The sequence below is a fragment of the Pholcus phalangioides genome, unplaced genomic scaffold, assembly GCF_987345545.1.
Source record: "Pholcus phalangioides strain wild (caught in Gottingen) unplaced genomic scaffold, Ppha-v1.0 ptg000013l_1, whole genome shotgun sequence".
Taxonomy (NCBI): domain Eukaryota; kingdom Metazoa; phylum Arthropoda; class Arachnida; order Araneae; family Pholcidae; genus Pholcus; species Pholcus phalangioides.
In genome coordinates this window covers 37,150,875-37,173,930 of record NW_028301606.1, presented here as the reverse complement: position 1 = coordinate 37,173,930, position 23,056 = coordinate 37,150,875, and the positions used below count along the sequence as shown (strand labels likewise).

Sequence of the window (23,056 nt, the reverse complement as noted above, 5' to 3'; positions counted from 1 at the left end):
AATATGAATGTTTTTTAGTTTTATTTTCCACACCATTCACCAATAGCCGTCGAAATTCCTAAATGTTTTTGTTTGTTAAAAAGTTGCGAAAAATTATTGTTGTGGTTTTATTGATTGAAATAGTGGCGCCATCTATTGTGAAAACTGCGATAAGTGACGTCATTAAGGGTGAGCGCGCAGGCGTCCTCCTTTCTCAGTTTTCAAATCTGGCAACCCTAAATACACTATGGAAACTAATATGAAATACATATTCATTTTTAGCACACGACAAATAAGAGCTGAAATTCTAGGGCAAACATAAAAATCATAGTAGCTGGTACAAGTTACGCCGGCGCACATTTTCAAAATGAACAATATATGGTATACCATATGTTGTTCATTTTGACGCTGCACACCGGCTTCAAACGAACAACCAATTTTACTTCCAGAATTGGTAATAATTGGTTTTTTTTTTGATAGGTGGCAGCAGAGATCCGATGTTTTTTCCTTTCGGGTATAACAATAAAATCATATTGTTACACTGCTGCCTGAATCTGAAAATAGAACATGAAAAGAACGATAGGATATGTGTACAAATTCAGGTCCAATGAACTATAAAGGTGTAAGTGGGAATTATCGATATTGACCAATTACTGGTATCAATATTGATACCAGTAATTGGTCAATAGACTGAGGTCTCACAAGATTGAGGGAGCTGGGGGACTTCGTTGCCAGTTAGAGACGAATTTAGATTTGGATATTATAGTCCTAATGGTGATCAAGTCCGGAGAAATTTCAACGCTCACTTTAATATGCAATGTTCAGTTGTGCAATAGGGGATTCACCGGCGGTATACATTCGAACACAAATATATATTAATGAATAGCAATAATTATAGCGTTTCATATAGCAGTTGAGAAAGTATGCTATATAATTTGATTAAAAGCAGGTGTACGGGTACAACGTCAGTTTTTTTAACAGATGGGCTCTGGGAATGATCTAGACATAAAGCTATGCCACGAGATGTAAGATATATAGAGTACATACATGATAATACGATGTAAACATTGTACAGTATATAACATGCGTGACATGAGATAAAATATAATTATGGGTATAGGACAACACATCCACAAACTATGCATGATTCAATAATAAAAATTCAATCGTCTTAGTGAGGTTCGACTATACGCAAAAAATTTTTTTTTCCTAATGGATCCTACGTATTTTTTTCCAGTGATGTCGCTGCACTTCGCAGCTGGTGGGAACGAACACAATGATCCCTGAAATTGACGTTACTGTGCAAAATAGTCAAAGGAACATATAAAAAGTTTCGAGGGGAAAAGAAAATAATACTGTGTATTGTAAATGTACAGATTTTCTTTTTTTTTTACATTTTTGAGGCCTTCCTCCCTTCCAGAAATTAAATGGCCAGCCAACCGTCTGTGGTTGGTTCTTTTTCTTCTCCGCTGCTGATGCTCCGTGGCACATCAGTGAGTGGAGTAGATACATTTTGTGTATGTAGGAGTAAAAAAAAGAGGCCTCGCGTCAGGGAAAATAAAGTAACATAATGACGCAGAAGGAAAACTTGGCGCTGGAAATGTTTACTACGGGTATGTACCAGGGGCCCGCAGTTTAGGTCGAAAAAGGGCCTTATCTATCTCTCGTGACAACGTCCCACACCCTGGGCTTATGCAGCAGCAGGGCCCGATATCTTCATTTCTGAGTCGCGCAGTCGGAAAACGCCCCGATATTCCCCACTCACTTTTTTTTTCTTTCCTACTGAAGAAAGAGAACTCTATCCCTCTCTGTTCGTCCAACGCACCCCACGGCTTTTTGGGGTAACACAGACTGAACTATATCTGCAGTCACCTCCCAGTATTCTTTGCAGTGCTTCTGCTATCCAGAAAGCTTCTTCCACCCACACCCGTCTGACATTTGCCAAAGTTGATGAACAGGACACATTCTGGTACATTACTGTACTAGAATGTGTTGTGTGCTACAATACATTCTTGTATATCAAACATAGGCGTAAGCAGGATTTTCTCGAGGGGGGTTGAATTTTTTTCCCTTCTGAAAACGGGGGAGGAAATACAATTTCTCTTCCTCCTATTTTTTTGAATGCAAACTATTACCAAAGCCTTTGCATTTTCTTTACTTGGCTAAGGTGTCCTGGATTCGCCTCAGTGTAGTACAAATTTAGTCCTTATTTTTCCATTTACCCTCGATTAGAGCATAAGTTTCCAAATGGTGTTCCGCGGAACGCCTCCGCAAGAGCCTTTCAGGGGGGTTCCGCGATACCAAAAAGGTGTAAATTTTTACAATGGTATTGCAAGCTATATTGAATAAATATTGCTGTTTGTTTGGGTTGTGTTTGCTAACCCGAAATGGTTCCTCTCGATTCATGTCACCACTGATTTTCAGTTAAACTTGAGATCCAAACTGAATATTGAGATATAAACTGAATATTGGAGACCTTTTTGTTTTTCGCGAAATTCATGTACCATAGTTACTCACATTAAATTACCGACAAAGACCTGGAATCGTGATTTTTTTCAAACAAGGTACAGTGGAACCTCTCGTTCTGAGGGTACAGGTCCGTCAATAACAGACATACACGACACTCATACAGAGTACTGTACCACTTCTTTTGATGACTTCCCATGAGAATTTTTTTCGTTGTGATGCTTTGCTTGCTGGCTGTGTCGAAAAAGGTTTATATATATATATATATATATAAGCTTATGATTTTTTTTATCTTCAAAGAAATAGGGCTATATGAGTAATCGAGATGCATGGGTCCCACACAAGGACGGGGCTTTAGCCCGAGGATTGGACAATTCTCATCAATTTTTGTTTTTTCACGCTATAAATTAACTATAGAAGGGGCCCGTGAAAAGTCTGACCGAGGGGAGGGCAGCAAAAGATCTCAGCCTAGGGCCCTCCTTCAGGATGTGGGGGCCATGTCGAGATGTAAACAAAGGTAATGTTCGTTCTAAGCGATTTGAAATGAGATTTCAGATTTCGGTTTTTTCCCCCTCGAGTATGATTGAAATGATTTTTTATAACAAAATTAGGGATGCAATTGAAGACATTGAATCTTATATATTTTGTACGTCTGTTGGGGAAGAGGAGGGGGGTAATTTTTATAGAGGGTCAGTTATGCGACTTTTGCATTCATATGACGTTTTCACCCGGCCTTTTGAATGTCGTATAGATAGGTTCCACTGCACCACATTTTCATCACATTCAGAGAGCAATTAATTTCAGTTTAAAATTTGTGTTAATCATTGAATTAAAGTGATCAACGTCTGGGGAAGTCCGTAGGTTTCATCAAGAGGCCGTTCACTGTATTTTAATGCTCAGAAGATTTAGCTAGTATCTATAGCTAGTATGATTAGCTAGTATCTTTATATATACTAACTGAAACACTGATGTTAAGATTATGTCTGACATATTTCCTAGAAAGATTTACGAATATTTCCTCGGGGAAGCATGATGGGTTCCGTGTCCTTCTTGGAATTCTCCGAGATCATACATAAAGGGTCCCTTATTACCAGCTGTCATAAGACACATTCGTATCAACCAGTCACTGTTTTGAAGCAAAATTCACCACCCGGGTGCCACCGAGTCCCGGATGATTGTTTTTCTGGGTTAATTACTTTCAGTTGGAAGCTACTATTCGTCTATACTTCACTCCCTCTTTTCAGAACTTCTTTGCCCCCTTATCTCGTGACTACATGTTGAATAAGGGAGAGGGAAGGAACATGTATAAAGCTAGGCTGCAGGGGGGGGGGGGGCGTGTTACTCAAGGAAATAGATATCCAAGTGAATCCAGCAATTTGACCCCCGTAGCAAAAACACATGGCGGACATTAAACGCTATAGACAGACTACTACCAACACTTTTGAATGCAGTTGGAAAACATCGTTAGGAACAATAAAAAAGAAAACATTTTCAGTTGAAGGGGAAACCGAGGAAAAAGTATAAAAAAGTGACGAGAAGTGTGGGGTGTTTGGAGTGGAGGGAGACACTTGACCTCTTACGACCCGTTGCCACTTCAAGGGAGTATAACTTTCTTTAAATAAACTCTACACAAGGAAGCCATACATACACACAACTCTCTTTCTCCACTCTTTATTATAAGCACCCTATTTTGCCCTCTATATATTCCGCAAATTCGCTTTCAATTTTTTTTTTTTCAACTTCCATCCTCTTCCTCAGCTGATGTATGTTTCCGGAGTGTTGAAATGTATCATGCGTCAGACTTTCAGCACTGGTTGAAAAATATACAATTTTTTTTTGGCGTTATTTATTTATTTTATCTACATTCCCCCCCCCCCCCTTGGTTCACTTGATTACATATTTTTGCAACTTTTTTTTGCTTCCAGATGTTTGACGAGAAGGAGAGGAATCGGAGACTGCCTCCTATAACGGGATTCCTCTCACACAAAACGAGTTGATGTATATCTCAGAAACTGCGTGACGCTTCAATTCTTATTTAACATTTTCATTTGGAAAAAAAGCGAATTCAATTTTTTATATATAAGGATAAAAATAGTTGGGGAATAGCGGAGAAATTTTTTGTTTCTTACCGCAAAACCCTTTTTTTGCGACCACGGTTGGGACAGAAATATTCGTCCACAAGAGGAAGGGGGGGGGGGCGGGGTGACCGTTAATCAGGGGTTTGAAATGCATACTTTATTATAAAAGGGGAAATTATTTTTTGACCGTAAAAGAGGGGTGGCTGCATCTGAGGGATATCCGTTAAGAGAAGCTTTATTGTACTTGCATGTACATTGATAGTAAAATTGGGCATAGAGCATCTAAAATATATATGTGTGTATATATATACAGTCGAATCCCGTTTTAACGGATATCGTTATTACGAAAATCTCGTTTTAACGAACTTTTCTAATTCCCCTTTTAAGTTTATATAGGAGCAATGAAAAAACCTGGAATTCATTTATGAAATTTCGTTATAACGAAGTGATTTCTCCGGTCTCTTGGAGTTCGTTATAACGGGATTCGACTGTTATATATGTATTTTTTTTCGTAAAGGGAGTGCATGTAGTACATGCAGCTCCGGGTCTCTAATCTGTTTTTCCCCTGTTTTGGTTTTAAATTCCTGAATAAGACACGTGATTCTTCGGATAACATTAGTTTTTGTTTGGAAATGAGAAATAATAAGTGCTAGTGGATTATTATGGGTGATGACCCACCACTTTCCGAACCATGCGCAGCAGACATCTTAAACCCGTTACTCGCGAGCACCACGGCGGCTCCCTAAAACACCCAGAGTGCTCGATGCTCGTGTCCGATTTCGTGCTCGCTGGCACTTGAACAACGTTCCAAGTAAACACTTTGTACAAATTGCATTGGTATGAAAAACTTGCCGTTAGGGTGCTCTTCTTGTGATGATAGGTACAGGCAAAGTGCTCGCGACTAGAAAAAGGTTGAAGGCCTCTGATGTACAGTGAAACATTACAACTATTGGCGAACGCAAAGGGGGGTGTTTGAGGTTCTAAACCCCCCCCCCTCGCCCAAGCCAAAATTATTGTTTTATTTTGCAGGAAAAAGGTAATCCCCCCCCCCACCCCTTGAGAAGAAGAAAAAATTGAAACCCCCTTGAGAAAATTCTACGTACGCCTATGACTACAACGATACTTTTTCAAATCGTATTTGGAATTGCCGATAGTCTATAATGTTAACTCCTCTCGATACAACGATCTCCTTTACTTGACACCCATCTTGGATTTTTTCCTCTGTATGCCCCTGATATCTGGGCTATATAATAAGGACTGTTTCATGATTCATGACGTACCGGGCTCTGTACAAGCTGACGTCATAAAGGGCGTGATTACGTAAACTTAACTGAATACACCCGCTTCGCTACTTTGTTAATTACCAATAGTTTGCAATCGCTGTACTGCCCATTTTACTGAACTATTTCCAAAATTATCTCTTCGATTAATGTCATTAGTATATTTATTGGATTGCTTCGTTCAGCCATTTAAACATTTAAAGTAAGAAGTTTTGCATTTGCTTTTGATATGACTTCCGCAACATGAATTTTGAGGCTTCCCTTATATGTACTCTGCTTTGAGGCAAAGGCGTACGCGTCCGTGTCTAAAATACAAAAGGTAGCCAATTTCGGTGCCATGGCCACGTGCCTCGTTTTTCCCATGCCAGAAGCAAGCCCTGCTTTCAACTCGCTATAACCAGAACATCTTTAACATTAGCTCTTTTACACTTGCTCACTCGTTATAGTGAGATTCTCATTATAAGCTGTACCCGTTATATCCGACTTCCATTATATTTTGTATCTAATGGTATACATTTTTGTGACAATTTCCCAGCCAGAGAATACGCTGTAGTTCTCTCCTCTTTCCTCAAATGTTAGAGATTTCTCTGAACCTATATCGGAAAAATAGAGTATAGTAACAGGGCTTAGCTTTAAATTAATAATAATAATGATGACCTATCGGAAATGAAGCTGTGACCTCAAAATCAAAATGACATCAATATCAAAGTGTATTTTGGCTTTGATTACAGAATCGTATAAACAAGATCAAAGTACTGGAATATATCATTATACGAGAGAGAAGGTTTCTCTCTTCTGGCAATAAAAAAATCATATCTCAATTTTTATGAGTTCTTTTCGGGTGGTTTCAAGTTTTTATCTGCATCTCTTCAGTTGTTTCTTATCTTTCTGTGAATGGTCGTTAGCTAATTAGAAACTGGTTAGGACGATGATCAATGGTGCGATACGCTCTCTAGCGTTAGCGGCAACATTTTCCCGGCAATTTACGACTTGCCTCATTATCCTTCGGTTTTTAAAGAAAATACATAAAAGAAATCTATTTTGATGAAAATCATTTCGTACTAAAAACGTAGATACCATCATTGCGTAGGACAAACATGCTAAACCTATGACTCGCCGGCCAAAGGTGGCCCTTCGGAATCATCTGATGTGGCCTTTGAAGAATAACCAGACCAATAGTTGCCCACGAAAGATTATCAAATCACTTAAGTAGAGCATGGCACATTGCCACATAATTTAAGCTGCCAACGGTGCATATCTATATCACTTAAGTGGCCCCCCAAGCACATTTCCAAATTACTTCAGTGACCCGTGGCACACTTTCAGTTCATTTGTAGATTAATTAACTGACCCGCGGCGAACTTCGAGATCGCTTGAGCGGCCCTTGACACATTTACAGTTCACTTGAGCAGCCGGAATACATTTACAGTTCACTTAAGTGACTTGTAGCATTTTTTATGAGATTATTTAAGCGGCTCTTGGCACGTTTCCAGATCACTTAAGTGACTCTAAGTGCATTTCTGGATCACTTAAATTGCTCACGGAACATTTCAAGACCACTCACAAGTAGCCCTCTGCGCACTTTCAGATCACATGAGTGATTCACGCCGCATTTCCAGATAACTTGAATTGTTCGCGGCATATTTCCAGTTAACTGAAGTAGCCCGCGATGCGTTTCCAAACCAATAAAGTGGGCCGCACTATCCATAAGGTTCAGCACTCGTGATGTACGGTATACCCCCGTGACCTAACGGTCTGACTGGTCTAATGTTGTGCGTGAACTTTTTAGTGCTTTGAAGCCCAAACAACCCGCTTCACATCTCAGTGAGATATCGAAGTGTTCCCGAAGGATGGGTGTATCAAATAAAACTGATCCTACCACAGGATCATTGTATTTGACACGCCCATCCTCCATTTTAGTGCTCCATCTTTTTTTCAAACTATGAGTAAAGTGTAATGATTGAATATTTGTGCCAATGTAGGCCTGTTGCTCTCTGTGTGCGAGACTTTTTTCAGAGAGAAGATTGGTTTGAATTCGCGCCTCGAAGTTGGGAACCACAGAAAACCAATTTCAGCTAACCACCAACTGTTCCACCGGTGGGGATCGAACCCGGGTCCTCACGATTAGAGTCCGTCATTATGATTGCATGATGGCACAGCGGCAAGTGGGGACTACCGACATTTCTGGGAGGAGGGATCAAAGTGATAGAACAATAGACTTAATCACGTTATTTCATACATATTAGTCATTTTCTTCTATTCAAGGGGGACGAGATCATCCTCTCCTTACGACCTTGATAGGGTCCTATATTTGTAGTTTTTATATACTATCCCTCCTGGACTTTTCTAGCGCACCCTCCCCCCCTCAATGGGCGATATCGTCCGCTCCAGGAAACGCTTATTCACCTCACGTCGAAAAAGAAAGGGAAAAAAAACCCCATTCAAGAAATGACCGGGACATCACATAAAAGAAAAGAAAACAGAGAAGAAAAAAAATTATACAGAGATTCGTGACGATAAAAAAATTAGAGGGGGAACGACTCGTGAAAATAGAAAGGAATAGTCACAATTATTTCTTCCGGCATTAATGCGAACGCGCGCGTACATTTCTCCTTTGAACTCTGAGAAACAAAAACTACTCAAATTGCTACTTTTAAGGGTGTGTGTATATGTGTGCGTGTATTCATTCCTCTCTCTCTCTATTCCCCCATTTTTCTCCTTTATTCCGCCTTTAATGTATTGCAATACTATTTCATTTATTTTCTCCCGAGTAGCTGGCAAGCTTGCCGTGTATAAAACCTCGGTGTGGAATCAAGCCCCGGCGTTTTTTTTCTTCTTTGAATGACTTCATTAACGTCGTATTCAGAGAAGTAGGAAGGTGAAGCAGAGCCATCTGGTGTTGAATCATGGAGAGAGATGGCGTTTCCCCTCTTATTCCTTCGACTTTGCCACCTGTCGTTCCCAGAAAGGGGCGTCAAGCTAGGTGAATTTCAAAGAATGTTATTTTTTTTTTCTGTATATTTACGCCCTATTCTCCTTGAGAATATTTCCCTTTCTCACATGAAATCGCAAAAAAAGTCTTTATATTTCCCCCAAGTCATTGGAAGTCAATGAATTTCCCCTTTTTTTCTTCTTTTTAAAGAAAACGGGGAAGAGAAATTATTCAAATCGCACTTAACTAACGAGATACTTTTGCACTTGCAATAAAAGTTTATTTGAAAAATATACATTTTTTTAAAATATTTTTTTGATTGAGCAAACTTTGCTTTAGTATATACCAGTGGTTCTCAACCTGGGGCCATATGACCCCCTTGTGGTCCTGGGATATTCTGGTGGGCCATGGGAGAAAATCAGAAGAAAGGTGATCCACGACAGGTGGTGAAGGGAGTCATAGAGAGCTGTGAAGAGGAAAAAAGCTTTAAAAGTGAAACATTGTTGAAAAAAATATCACTACTTTCAGAATTCATCAGATCCGTTCATAGAACCAGGGTCATCTTAACCCTTGGGTCTATGTGGGCATGACCCGGGTCTTCATGTCTATAATGGAGGGGGGGGGGGACTGCACTATATGGGATCTGGTACTATGATTTTCATCTGTTACTTCCAGCTAAGTATGGAAGGCCGCCAGAGCAACGGTTGATGTGTTGGGTGGGTCGATTTATCGTGCATGTTCGTTGGATCGTACCGTATTTTACACAGACTGTTTTTTAACATATAATTTGACTCTTGGGAAAGATGATAATCCGCCATTTTTGAGTCCGTGCCTAGCCAGGATTACAGAGATTGATCTGATTTATTAAAATTTCACTCATAATAAAAAAATATAAAGTATCTCAATCTTTGATGATGGTAAAGGGGGCCCTGGATAGGACAGGGGGGCCACGAGAACAAAATGTGATCCATAGGCGGCCATGAGCTGAAAAAGGTTAAGAAACACTGGTATATACACCGAGCGGACTAGAAAAAGGTCGCAGCGGAAGTTTTCATCATCTATTCAGTGCTCTTATCAACTTTTTCTTTTACATGTGGATCGGCAGAAAACGGAGGAATAATTCACGTACTGGCAAAAAAAAAATTAATTAATAAATAGGAGAAATAAAAAAAACAAAAAACAAATCTAGGACAAGTGGTTCTAAACCCTTTTTCTCTCCCGCATCCAGAGGCGGCGACGTCAAGAGGGGCTGGAAATTGCTGGTCGTCCCGTGCATGCAGGAGGAAGGTGCATTGCATTGTTTTTTCTGAAATTATTGGGAGGACTCCTTTACAAAATTTTATTTGGGGAGGGCTCAAATGGTCTCAGCCCATAGGTTCCGGTGCATATGCTTGCACCCCCCCCCTCTCCCAGTGCAATACGATTTACCTACCCACAACCCTAAGATAATGTATTTTCTATTTGTTAGAAAACTTTATTAATGTAATTAATTCAAGAAATTAATCACCCAAATTAATTATTTTTTATAAATTATTTCATATATTATTTCATTTTTTCGGCTTTGGCTATTTTACTTTTTTTATTTCGAAAACTTAACTAATTTTTTGAAATTTGGGGAACAAAGAATAAATGTATATTCCTTCACCTATGCATACAGCCCTCTTTCAGATCACCTGAGTGATTCGCGACACATTTACAGATAACTCAATTGTCTGCGGTACATTTGCCAGATAACTCAAGTAGCCAGCGACACGTTGGTTTTAAACCACTAAAGTGGCCCCGCACTATCCATAAGGTTGAGCAGTAGCACCCGTGATGGGTGGATACCGTTCGTGATCTAACGGTCTGACTGTGATATAATGTAATTGCACCAATGTCTACCAATCCCAACAACAATATACAGGGGTTCTGTAAGTGCTAATGCGGCCTTTATCTCATCAACAGTCCGTGGTAGAGGTATGATTCCAGTTTAAAAAATGCTCAAACGGCGTTCAAAAATTACCCTGTACCAGTTTTGAGAGTGAAAATACAGTGTGTAACAAAATAAAAATCTAAATTTTTATACGGTCTCCTTGTGCTCTAGCTTCCAATTACAAAGTAGTTGCCCTGTCTCTCGATGCAAAAAAAAAACACACACACACACACTCCATGTTTATAAGTGCAAAAGTCACAGAAATATTCGAGTTCGAAAAACGGAGATTCTGGAAAGAACAGCGTTAAATGCCGAAGAAACAAAACCCATTTAATTCGCATTTAACGCTGTTCTTTCCCACATTTCCTCCGTTTTTCGACCTCGAATATTTTTTGTTGGCATCACAGGAGAGACGGGAAACAACTTTCTACCTGGAAGTTAGAGCACGGCGTAGACCGTACAAAAAATTTACGAATTTTTACTCAGCCGCATACTGTATTTTCACTCTCAAAACTGGTACAGGGTAATTTTTGAACGAGCATTTTTTTTAACATTGGAATCGTACCCCTAAGACGGAAGCTTGATGAGGTAAAGGCCGTGCACTTACAGGTCACCCTGTATATATATGTATGTTCGTTAGGCACTTCATTGAATATTTTCTTGAGAGATACGACATTATCAAATCTAAGCGCACCATGCTAATAATAAATGTAAACGGACTGCAAGGTATTTTTGATATTAATGGTATTTTTCCCTCAATCAAAATGGAGAAAAAGTAGGATATCTAATTTAAAAAACTTCTACGCAAGTTTTGTGTGACACATTCTTGTAAGGCAGTGTGTCTTAGTGGGTGGGTGAGCTGGAGATATCGATTTGTGTACCGATTTATGCTTTGAAGTGGTTATTTTATACTGTAAACCTGGTTAAGAACCACTGATCTAGAAGAATAATTTAGGGACCAGCAAAAAACAAAATAAATAAATAGAAGAAAAATAAATAACAGAAGTATTATTTGTTTATTTTTGCTATTTTTTGCCGGTCAGCAAATTGTAGATGCGATTTACGGAACAAAAATTAATGAATTAGACAAAAGAAAAAAAATTAGAGCACCCCCCCCCCCCCCCCCCATCATGATACTGTTAGGATGGCCTTCTTCACCCTTGCATCAGAATGCCACAGAATATTTCGGGGGTTGAAATTACACTGAAAGTAGTTAGTGTTCCAACACCTAATTACAAAAATTTAAATGGGTGCCACTGAATTTCTCAAGATGGAGTACAGTAAAACTCGTAACGGGCACCTATCAGATGTGGTCACCCCTGTTTTACGGCCAAATAATAGTTCCCCGTGTATAATGAATGTGTGGTTTTCAAAACCCTGTTAACGGTCAACCCTCTTTTACGGATGAATTTTTTTTTCTCCCACCGGTGTCCGCAAAACAGGTTTTAATGTATGAATGAGGGTGCCATGATATACATTACATTTCAGATTCTCATCTGAGCGTACCACGAACGTATGAAGGTTGGGAATCCCTGCCCACAATGTCTCCTTTCCCCCATGACTCCCTTAAAGGCCGTTTAACGGGGTTAAGTAATTTAGTGGTTAAATAAATTTGAAGTTCAGAGTGTGTGAGCAGTGCGTTTAAGTTGTTGAAACAAGTGATTTAGTTGTAAAGTAGGGATGGACTCGCATCGCGGGGAACTGTCAACACACTGGTGGTCGACTGAGGTTGGTTTCCTGTGGTACCCAACTTCAAGTCGTAAAGTCTCGCCTCAGAGAGCAACGGACCTACAAAGGTACAAATATTCAATAATTACATTTCACTCATAGTTTGAAAAGAGATGGGAGCGCTAATTCACGCACAACCCCAGATATACACTCAGACTATAATACACGCACACTTTCGGAATAACTCAGTAGTAAAATTGCCCATGACGATAGACCGGAGTTGTGCTTGATTTGAAAGAAAAAAATTGGTTTGGTAGACAAGTAGGATAAAAAAATCCAGAGTATTTTTTTTATATTAAGTACTGTGTGCACATGCTATTTCGCGTGACCTCGTATTATCCTATGGTAGTTCTTGGCAGGGCGGTCTTAAGAGCATTGTGGGCCCCCGAGCCAAATAATTTTTCCTAGGCCCTACCTAGTAAATTCTCGAAAATTTCAACCAGATCTCATCAGAAGGCCCTCTCTTCTTTTGAGGCCGTTTGGACCCATGCGGTGATACGGCACTGGTTCTTGGTTGTATACTTCAACTCGCTACTTAACGTTGGGACAAATCTTAAAATACTTCGACCTAAAATTTAGTCAACTATTAAATTACTTAATCCGTGTAAACGGGCCTTTAGTCAAAATCTAGTCTAGACGTGAGCACAGACTCGTTTTTCCTACCTTTCCAAATTAATTTCAGATTTTTTTCCCGCAAAAATGTAATAAAAAATTAACAATATGATTAAAGAAAACACTTCTATTTTTGATTTCGAATCTACAAACCTTTGATCTTCGTGCTTTCATTATAAAAGATTTATGCATGAAATTTTTTTTTTATGCCTAAGTAAAATTCAATGCATAGTTTGTGAAATTTATGCGTTAGTCCACTTATTACATTTTATTTCAACGTGACTCCGTAAATAATTTCATTCCAATTGCACTGAATCACATTCCTGTCTTTTAAACGAAATGCATATGAGGAAACAAAAGCGGGCAAAAAAACAATATTGTACGAGTTGATTTTGAAGCAATGAATTTCACATAAATAAAAGTAAAGTTACTTGTATGCACATATTTCCAGTGAAATTATCATCTTGCAAATCGTTGTAAGTATGATTGATGTTTATATATATAAAAAAGAAACCTAAAAATAATAGGAAAAATGTAGGAATATGGTGAGATATATTAACGTTAATATTAAATTTAATGATTCAACCGAGCTTTAATATCTTTCTTTGTTTCGAACAAAAGGCGCCAAGACGCAGACGATATACTCTGTTTCAGACTGCCCATTAGCAGTATTTCTCTTCCTTTCCACACGTTAAAAAACTACATAGAGCAGACGACAATATTGAGTTGTATTTTTCAGCTGTTTTTACCGGTGGATTTTTTTTTTTCACCCAAATAAAATTCAATGCATAGTTAGTGAAATTTAGACATTACTCCACTTATTACATGTTATTCCAACGTGAGTCCGGAAATAATTTCATTTCAATTGTACTAGATCATTTTTGTCTTTTTAAAAGAAATGCGTGTAAGGAAATGAAATTGTACGCGCTGGTTTTATAACAACGAATTTCATATGCATAAGAGAAAAGAAAGTCACTTGTACGGCCACATGTTTCCATTAAAATTATCATTCTTCCAAATCGTTATAAGTATGATTGATGTTCAAAAATGAAAAAAAAATATATATATAAAAATCTAGAAACATGGCAGATATTATCGTTAATGTCAAATTTAATGATTCAACTGTTTTAATATCCTTCTTTACTTGTTTCTTTTTCGTTTGTTTGGAAGAAAAGGCGCCAAAAAAACAGACTAGACTATATATATATAGCCTTTGTTTCAGACTGGCCATTAGCAGTATTTCTCTTCTTTTCCACACGTTAAAAAAAACTACATAAAGCAGAGGAGGGAATTGAGTTGTATTTTTTCAGCTGTTGTTGTTGTTTTTAGCAGTGAATAACCTAATTTGTTTTGGTTTTTCTTTTCTTTCCAGGGAAATGGGAAAAAAAGAATTATTTAGAAAAAAAAAGAAAAATGCTGTTTTTCCACCTGTGTGACCGGTGATAGAAATAATATATAAAAATATATTGTGTGTGTGTGTTTTTTATGTATACTCAAGATTTCGGAAAGAACTGGATTGACAAAGCGAGTTGGCGTTACCTCTTGATTCATAAACGTCAAGGAACCGTGGATATTGTATTTTTTTTAGATATAGCTATGGCCAAAAAAAAAAAATATACATTTTTCTTTTTTTTAAATGTCTCGCCCTTATCCCCTCTTTCTGAATCTTTTTTCTTCTCTTAGTTTATTTATAACTTCATCTGTTCTTGAAGTCAAATGCTTATTTATAGATGGAGGAGGAGGAAGAAGAAAAAGCTTTCTCCTTCCACTCTAATAGGTGAAGATGATGAATTAAAAAACAAAAATGGAATTGATGTGTTACTAAAACATATATTTTTCGTACGTGAGGGTCATGTAAAAAAAAAATAACTTTTCTTCCATCATGTATACGGGCAGGCCTAACACATTCTTCTCGCTCGCCACGTGGATTTCTTTTTTTAATTTACGTTATTCTTCTCTCTCTTCTAATTTGGATGAATACTAGGTGTAAGAAACACTTTCTTGTAATATTTTCTTAACAAATACGATTCTCAAAGTGTGGTGAATTCGGTTAGGGGTATTCGAGATATTTTTAGGTAAAAATTATAGGGCTGTTGGGAATATGTTTTGTTATGACTTTATCAATTTGAGAAAGTCTAGATTATGCAGTTGAGCTTCGATTATCTGAGCATGTAAATGAGTGTCCGAACTAACCAGCCGGAAAAGTAATTTGCAGTTTTACAGTAGTATTAAAAACTAATTGCGATTTTTCAATGCATTTCATTTTACTTTCCTCTCTACAAAATAAGATTAAATAATTACGAAGCGAACTGTCCGAACCGGTCTAAATTAGTTCGGATAATCGATGCTGCACTGTAATGTAACTAAAACAGCTTTTAATGCGTATCCTTTCTACGTATAAATGACTTTTCTGTACTTTTGAGAATTTATTGCTTTGTGTAAGAATGCTTTTTCAAACAATACATTATTTGATACAATGTTTTCTGCGTATAAATCCATACAGTCACTTTCATCTGTAAATGAGCCTTATTTCATTACTTATTTTATGCTTCAGAAATTAATGGAAAAAGCAGTTTCGCTCACAAAACTGGTTAAAAATTAATACGTGTTTCAAAATTAAAAAAAAAATCAAAATATTTCCCATTACTTAAGCGAGAATCTATCTATAATGCTAGTATATACCGGGTGTCTAATGAATTCTTAGATACTTTAAAAATTGGAGGAATAGGTATATTTAAATGCAGTTTGCAAAAAAGTTATTCTCGCGAAGGCGAATTATTTTTTTGTGCAATAAAAAAATTAAAAAATCAAATCCTTGTCGATAAAAACCGCTGCATGAAAATAAATGACAGAATTTTGGACGTTTCTTACATATTTTTTTTGTGTGTCCGAAACGCTTATAAATCTTCAGCCAGTGATTCGTGGCTGAGGTAAAACAACTTCACCAATAGTACGAATGTCAAAATCACAATGGAAACCTTAGGGTACGTCCATAGTGAACCGCTTCTCGCTACTCGCTTCATCGCGGCTGAAAAAAGATCGTGAAAACTCATTGGGGCGGCCATAGTGCGCCCGCCTACCTGCTTTTACCGGCTCAAACTGCTTTTACCCGCTTTAACCGGAATGAATTATTATTTCTTTTTCTCGCTTGACCGGCTCACCGCTTGCAGTTTAAAACGGATACTTTCCACTAAAACTTGAGTAGTTCGTTTTATAGTGGAATAGTAAATCGACGGAGTTTTTGTAACGACAATTATCGTTATTACTAATCGTTGATTAATTATGGCATAATAAAAGCGAAATCGTTAATCATTAAGTAATTAAGGAAAATTAAAAATTACACTAAATCCAATTGGAGTTTTTGTGACGATTAATTATTGTTAATACTTATCGTTAACTAGTTATGGCATAATATAAGCGAAATCGGTTATTAATTAAGGATCATGAATGGTCATACTGAATCCAACGGAGTTTTTATGACGAATAATTATTGTTAATACTAATCGTTAACTTGATATAACATAATAAAAGCGATATCGTTGATTAATCATTAATTAAGGTTAATTAACGATTATACTGAATCCAACGGAGTTTTTGTGATGGATAATTGTTGCTAATACTAATCGTTAATTAGTTATGACGTAATAATAAGCAAAATAGTTAATTAATCGTTAATTAATTAAGGGCCATTAATGATCATACTAAATCCAACGGAGTTTTTATGACGCCTAATTATTGTTAATACTAATCGTTAATTAGTTGACATAATAAAAACGATACCGTTGATTAATCAAAATACCGTTGGATTTCGTTTTATCGTTAATTAGTTAATTAACCAAATTAATTAACTAATTTTCGATTAGAAAAACTAAAATTAATCGTTACAAAATTCCGTTTGATTTAGTTTTGTCGTAATTAACTATTATAATAATCATGATCGATAATTAGTTAATTAACTAATTAACGATAAAAGTAAATCAAACAGAATTTTGTAACAATTAATTTTCGGTTTTCTAATCGAAAATTTGTTGTGGCACTAAAAGCGAAATCGCTGATTTATTATCAATTAATTAATTAACTATAATTAGCGGTTACACTAAACCCATTGCAACTTCAAGGCGAGTCCTATTCATTTCATGTACATTCGTCATTCTTTCATATTTAAATTTTATGATAAATATTTTTTGTTGTCAACAAAAACACACACAATAGATCCCCCACGTGATAGCTCCATGATGCCAACTGCTCATGCAGGCAGACGCTCCCGCGAGCGGTGCACTATAACCACCACCGGCTAGAATCGCGCGGGATCATCTCGCCTTCTACAACTGCCGCGGTTTAAGCAATAAAGCGAGAAGCGGGAAGCGGTGCACTATGGACGTACCCTTATGCTAGTGCCAGCAACAGGAAAATTCGGAAATGAGCTGTTTATCGTAGTTTTATAAGACTGATTTGCATATTTCCAGCAACTTGATTTCATGCAGTGCCCTCTATCGACAATTTTTTTTTTCCTGTACCAAAAAAAATTCCCCCTTCGTGAGTATAACTTGCAAGCCCATTCAAATACACCGATTTATTCAATTTTTATACTTTATGGGACATCCTGTAAAAAAAATCTTTTTTGTAACAAAATTTTAGCTTAAGCTAGACAGCACAGAGAGCTTTATCATAGGTATGGGAAAGAGGCTATAAGGAGCAGCTCTGTATTGAATCCATAATTACCTTCCTTTCTGTTTTTTGATTAATTTATAGTAGTATTCTTTTTTCCTTGATGTTTAAAGGGTGATTTTTTTTTTTTTTGGATAAAGTAGAGAATCAAATATATTTATTGTAAATAAGACGAGATATATTAATAGATGAATAGCATGGATTTGTATATCAGATATGAAATTTTAGCCTAATTTTTTTTTTTTAATGAAAAAGAATTATTTTCGCAATTTAATTTATTTTATATATATGTCCTCAGGTTTGAACAAGAAAATTATATTTCATGTAAACAGAGATATCCGTATGTAAGGTGGTTGTATCAGTACAATTATTTTGAAGATATTAGTCATTTATATGTAATCAAATAATCACTTTGCAATATTGAAATAATCTGTTGAATGTGATTTTTGAAATCGAAATTTTTTTTTTTTTACTGTTTCCGAGGAATGAAAATAATTACTTTTCTTTTTCCCATTGATAATACTGCCTGACGTAACTGTGAGGTAGTTTTTTTACGCTCTCGAATATATGTGTCTAAACATCTATAATATTTCACATTATTTTATTTGAATATACATTACCATTTGAATTCACTGAAATCACTCGGAAACATTTTTTCAGGTTTTTAATGTACAAAAAACAAACAAAAGATTAAATTTTAAATGTATTTTTTGTTGCAAAATAAATATAATTTTTTTTTATGAAATGGTAAAAAATTTATTTTTTCCATCTCTAATGTATAAGTGTTTTAACCAAGAAACATTATTAGTGCATAGGCTCTGTTTTCTTCAAAATGTGCCTCACGGCTACTAGGGGGTTGTCGTGGCGAGCTGGAGATTGTGTGAGCTTATATGCTTTAAAAGTGGTTCTTTCAAAAGTGTGTGAAAGTACCTACTGAACCAGGGGTGCACAAGCTTTTCTCGTATTTTGCGGGACATTCCCGTAATTTTGGCTACCGTAACTTTTTTTTTATAAAACGTGTTCTTACCCCTATTTTCAAAAATGCTTGGTTGAACTTTAGAAATCAAGAATTCAGAATATTGTCATCACTTGACTTGAATAAATTGTAGGTCCCGGTCTTATTAGCCCTCGTGTGTAGAAAATGACCGTGTGACGACAAAAATGTTCAAAAGAAGAGCAACGTCAAGTTTGAAATACGAATGCATGAAGCCTCACATAGGTGATTTTAAAATCCTTCAATGCAATTTGCGGAAGGCGTTTAATCTGGACGTTGATTAAAGTGCTCGCGAGCAGAAAATCAGACATCGAGCACTCTGGGTGCTTCAGGGGTGATCGCGTGCATCACGTTGAAGATGTCTGCTCGATCGGAACCCAGGGATTATCGACGTCATGGCCTAGGTGCCGTTATGAGTTTGACTTTACGCAATTACTTAATCAAGAAGCTTCGGCACTCCCTAAGAAAATGCAGTTTACTCAGTCAGTCAACAATTACTTACCCGTACATGCACCTGGTAAATATCTCTGGGGAAATTTATAGCGAAAAGTTTTTGTGAGGCCTCAAATTTGAATGTGTCCGCTAACTAACCAAACATCTACTCTAAATAGTCATTAGTCGCACCTCCTTCCCCCATTTTCTGTCCGCTTTTTTTTATGGTTCCTTCAAATCACAGGACCCCCGAATCTCTCTCCTAATTTAGAGTAATTTATATAATACCTCTTACAGCCAAAATACACTGGCGCCATCCCTTGTTAGATTGGAATGAAATTCCACAATTGGGAAAAAAATAATTAATAGATGCCAGTCTTGCATTTTTCATTCAAATTTGTAATGGATGACATCGCTTCGTACAACAGTGGGGGAAAAAATATATTTATATTGGAGACCACTTTGAATATGAAATCAAGGCAATAACTAAGGGTAAGAAGAAAAAATTTCTCGCTCATCATCGATTTTTATCGATTCCCAGAAAGAGCAATCTGAAGATGAGGAAGAAAAAAAAGAGCAGATTATTCTAATTGCATGTCTTCCAAGAATGAAATTAATGCATGCGCATATTCATTCCCCGTCCTCAATAAACAATTGGATTTTCTGAAGGGAAAGGGAGCACGGAATAATGGTCTGATAAAAACGCCTACTTTATTATTTGATCATCTTCAGGGGAGTCCGTTCGTTAAAAAAATAAAAACTGTAGACGCCGCTTATTATAATCACGGGATAATGTTATCATCCGGGTGTTTGTTATCACTTTCGCAAAGTATGGAACGGACTAATATCGTAACACAGGGGAAAAATTCATTTATAATTATCAGGACTTCAGTTTATGCTATCAATTTTGTTTTCGTCGAAAGTTTCTTTGTATCCTTGTGCATATTTTGAAGTCAAGATTGAATCAAACTCATTTTTTTCCTATAAGTTATCGTTATCAATTTGTAAGAAACTGCGTAGGACAAGTGTGCTCAACCTTTTTGGGGAGCGAAGGCTACTTCACTGGTTTGGAAACGTGTTGCAGGCCACTTGAGTTATCTGAAAGTGTGCCCTTGGCCCCCTGACTTATCTGAAAGTGTGCCCTGGGCCACCTGACTTATTTGGAAATATGCCTCGAGCTCCTCAGGTGATTTTAAAATGTGTCGCAGACCACACACACACTTGAATCATCTGAAATTTGCCGTAAGTCACTTCGTTGATCTGAAAGTGTGCCGCTTGACCTATCTGGAAATTTGCCTCGAGCCACTCAGGTGATCTTAAAATGTGTCGCAGACCACTTGAATCATCTAGAAATGTGTCGCAGACCACTTGAATCATCTAGAAATGTGTCGCAGGCAATTTAAGTGATCTGGAAATATGTTAAAAGCTAATGATCCATAAAAATGCAACAGGCCGCTTAAGTGAACTGTAAATGTACTGCGAGCCACTCAAGTGATTTTATAATCTTTCGTAGGCCACTTGAGTGGTTTGGTTATTCGTCACGGGGCCACATTTGGCCCGTGGGCCATGGGTTGAGCATATATGAGGTAGGTCAGAAGGCTCCCTGACTGACAAAAATTTCCGCACTCAGGTTCACAATGTCCTCATCGGGCCACAATATTCGTCAATGAGGAAGACTCAGACTTCTGACCTCTTATATAGCCGTGTAGATTGATAATGATAACTTATAGAGAAAGAAATGACTCGGATTCAACCTTGGTTCCAAAATATGCAAAAAAGGAAGGGGGGAGGGGGACTTTCGATGAAAAAAAAATTGATAACATAAACCGAAACCCTGATAACTACAAACGAGTTTTTCCCCATCTTATGATACCTGTCGGTTCCGTACATTAGCGAGAGGTAACAATACCCGAATGATAACATTATCCGCTACTTCAATGGGGGTCTCTGCTGTATATTGAATTATTCGAATGCTATTTTACTTATAGAATATCCGAGTCGTTCGACTTTTTATATTAAAAAGTTGACGGACGACATGTTGTAGGAAGAGAACATTGTAAAGGTCGAACGCTTGGCGAAATAAAAAGCCATATAACGTCGAGCCTCACACGCGCGTCGTACACAAACCTAAAAAAACCACACACGTCGGGCGGGACCACCCAAGTGGTTCGATGCTTTTTTTTTTATACATATATATATATTTTTCTACTCTCGTTCTTACCGGCAGTTATACATAGGTATCTTCTCTTGCCTCTCTTCTAGTGATTTTATATACCGGCTTCACTGCCTCACTTATACATACACACCGAGAAACTCGAAACACACGCATGCACACACTCACATCTTTCCTAATATAGGTATGTAACGTCGGCTTCTCTTTCTCGTACCTCCCTCACCTGCTTTATCAATGGGTACCGTTATTTTCACAGTTTTAACAGCGATTAGTTCCGCACTGGGAAATATGCGCCGTCTCCTTCTTTCCTTTCCTCTTTTTTTAACATCTGCGCCCTAAAAACACTGTGAAACAAACATTGAGTAAATATTATAGTGATTCTCCCTTCCGCTACAGCTCAAACATGAACGACCGTTTTGTTCTGAGACGCAAAAAAATATTGCACATATTATTGGATATATTGCTTTTTTTGTTCGCATGAAAGAAACACATTTTGTGAAATTTCTTCAATTTATAACCTGTGACGTCGGTGCCGGGGGCAGTGTGGGTGCTCTAGCACCATGGAAATTTGTAACACGTGTCCGAGCACACTCTCAGTATTGATTCTGAAATCAAAATTTCCTGTCTTAAGGTTCCTCAACATTTTCAAGAGTGCGGGGCCACTGCATTCGTTTGGGAACGTGTCGCGGGCCACTAAAATTATGAGGAAACCAGACACGGGGAATTCGGGCTTTGAATCACTTGAATGATCTAAAAACGTGCCGAGAGCAACTGAAATTATCCATAAAATTGCCGCGTACCATTTAAATGAGCTGTAAATGTGTCGCCGGCCTATTAAGTAATCTCTGTGTGTGTGTGTCACTTAAGTGATCTCTAAGTGCCCTATTTACCGACATGGTTTAAACTGTAGTCACAATTTTTTGATAAGAGATCAATATAGATTGGTTAAAAACCTGAATTTAACCAATCCGTGTCGATCTCTTATCAAAAAATTGTGACTACAGTTTAAACCATGTCGGTGAATACGGCCCACGGCCCTATGTGTACTGTATGCCACTTAAGTGATCTCTAAGTGTACTGTGTGCCACTTAAGTGATATAGAAGCGTTCCGCGAGCCACTGGAGTTATCTGAGAGTGTGCTTTCACAAAACTTTCAAAATATGCACTTACACTAAAAATTCTTCGATTTTATGCATTTACAGCGTCAATGCTGCAAACGTCCGAAATATGCAAAATACATGAATATAATCTGGGCTGAAAGTTACAACGCAGGGGTATACAACCTCCGGCGCATCAAGGAGACCCGCACGTCAAGGAGAACCACACGGCCCGCGAAAGAACTTTCGGTAGAAAGGTATCAATGTACACAGCACGATAAATAACTATGCCGACCATATTTCTTTCATAAAAATACGGAATATGGCCAAAAAACATTGTCAAATGCAAGTAAAGTTTTCATTTACAGCTAAAAAAAACCTGTGGAAGGTAAGTAAATTTGTCAGTTACAGTGAAAAAAAAATCGGCAAAGATAAATGAATATGCCATTTACAGCAGAAACAAATTGTCAAAAGCAAGTCAAGTTGCCAATTACAGCCAAAACATTTGCAAAGACAAACTGAAACTGTCGCGAAATTGCCAAATTTTTCAATCACTGAAACCGAAGGCCATAAGTCAAAATGTAATTCACCAAAAAAAAAAGTATACGTTTGACAAATATACGTGATGAATATACTTATGTGATTACAAATAATTATGATAGTTAGAATCATAATATAATTTACAAGTCATTAAAATGATCAGTA

General features: G+C 37.4%; 1 protein-coding gene across 1 annotated transcript in view; it reads left to right on the top strand.

Annotated features, from left to right (window-relative positions):
• The window catches only part of LOC149079050 (uncharacterized), a 39,948-nt gene extending 24,361 nt beyond the window's left edge, over window positions 1-15,587 (top strand). The window contains exon 3 of the mRNA XM_089241323.1: window positions 14,360-15,587. The gene's annotated coding sequence lies outside the window, so the exon portion shown is untranslated. The remainder of the gene's footprint in view (window positions 1-14,359) is intronic.
• Window positions 15,588-23,056: the final 7,469 nt, after the last annotated feature.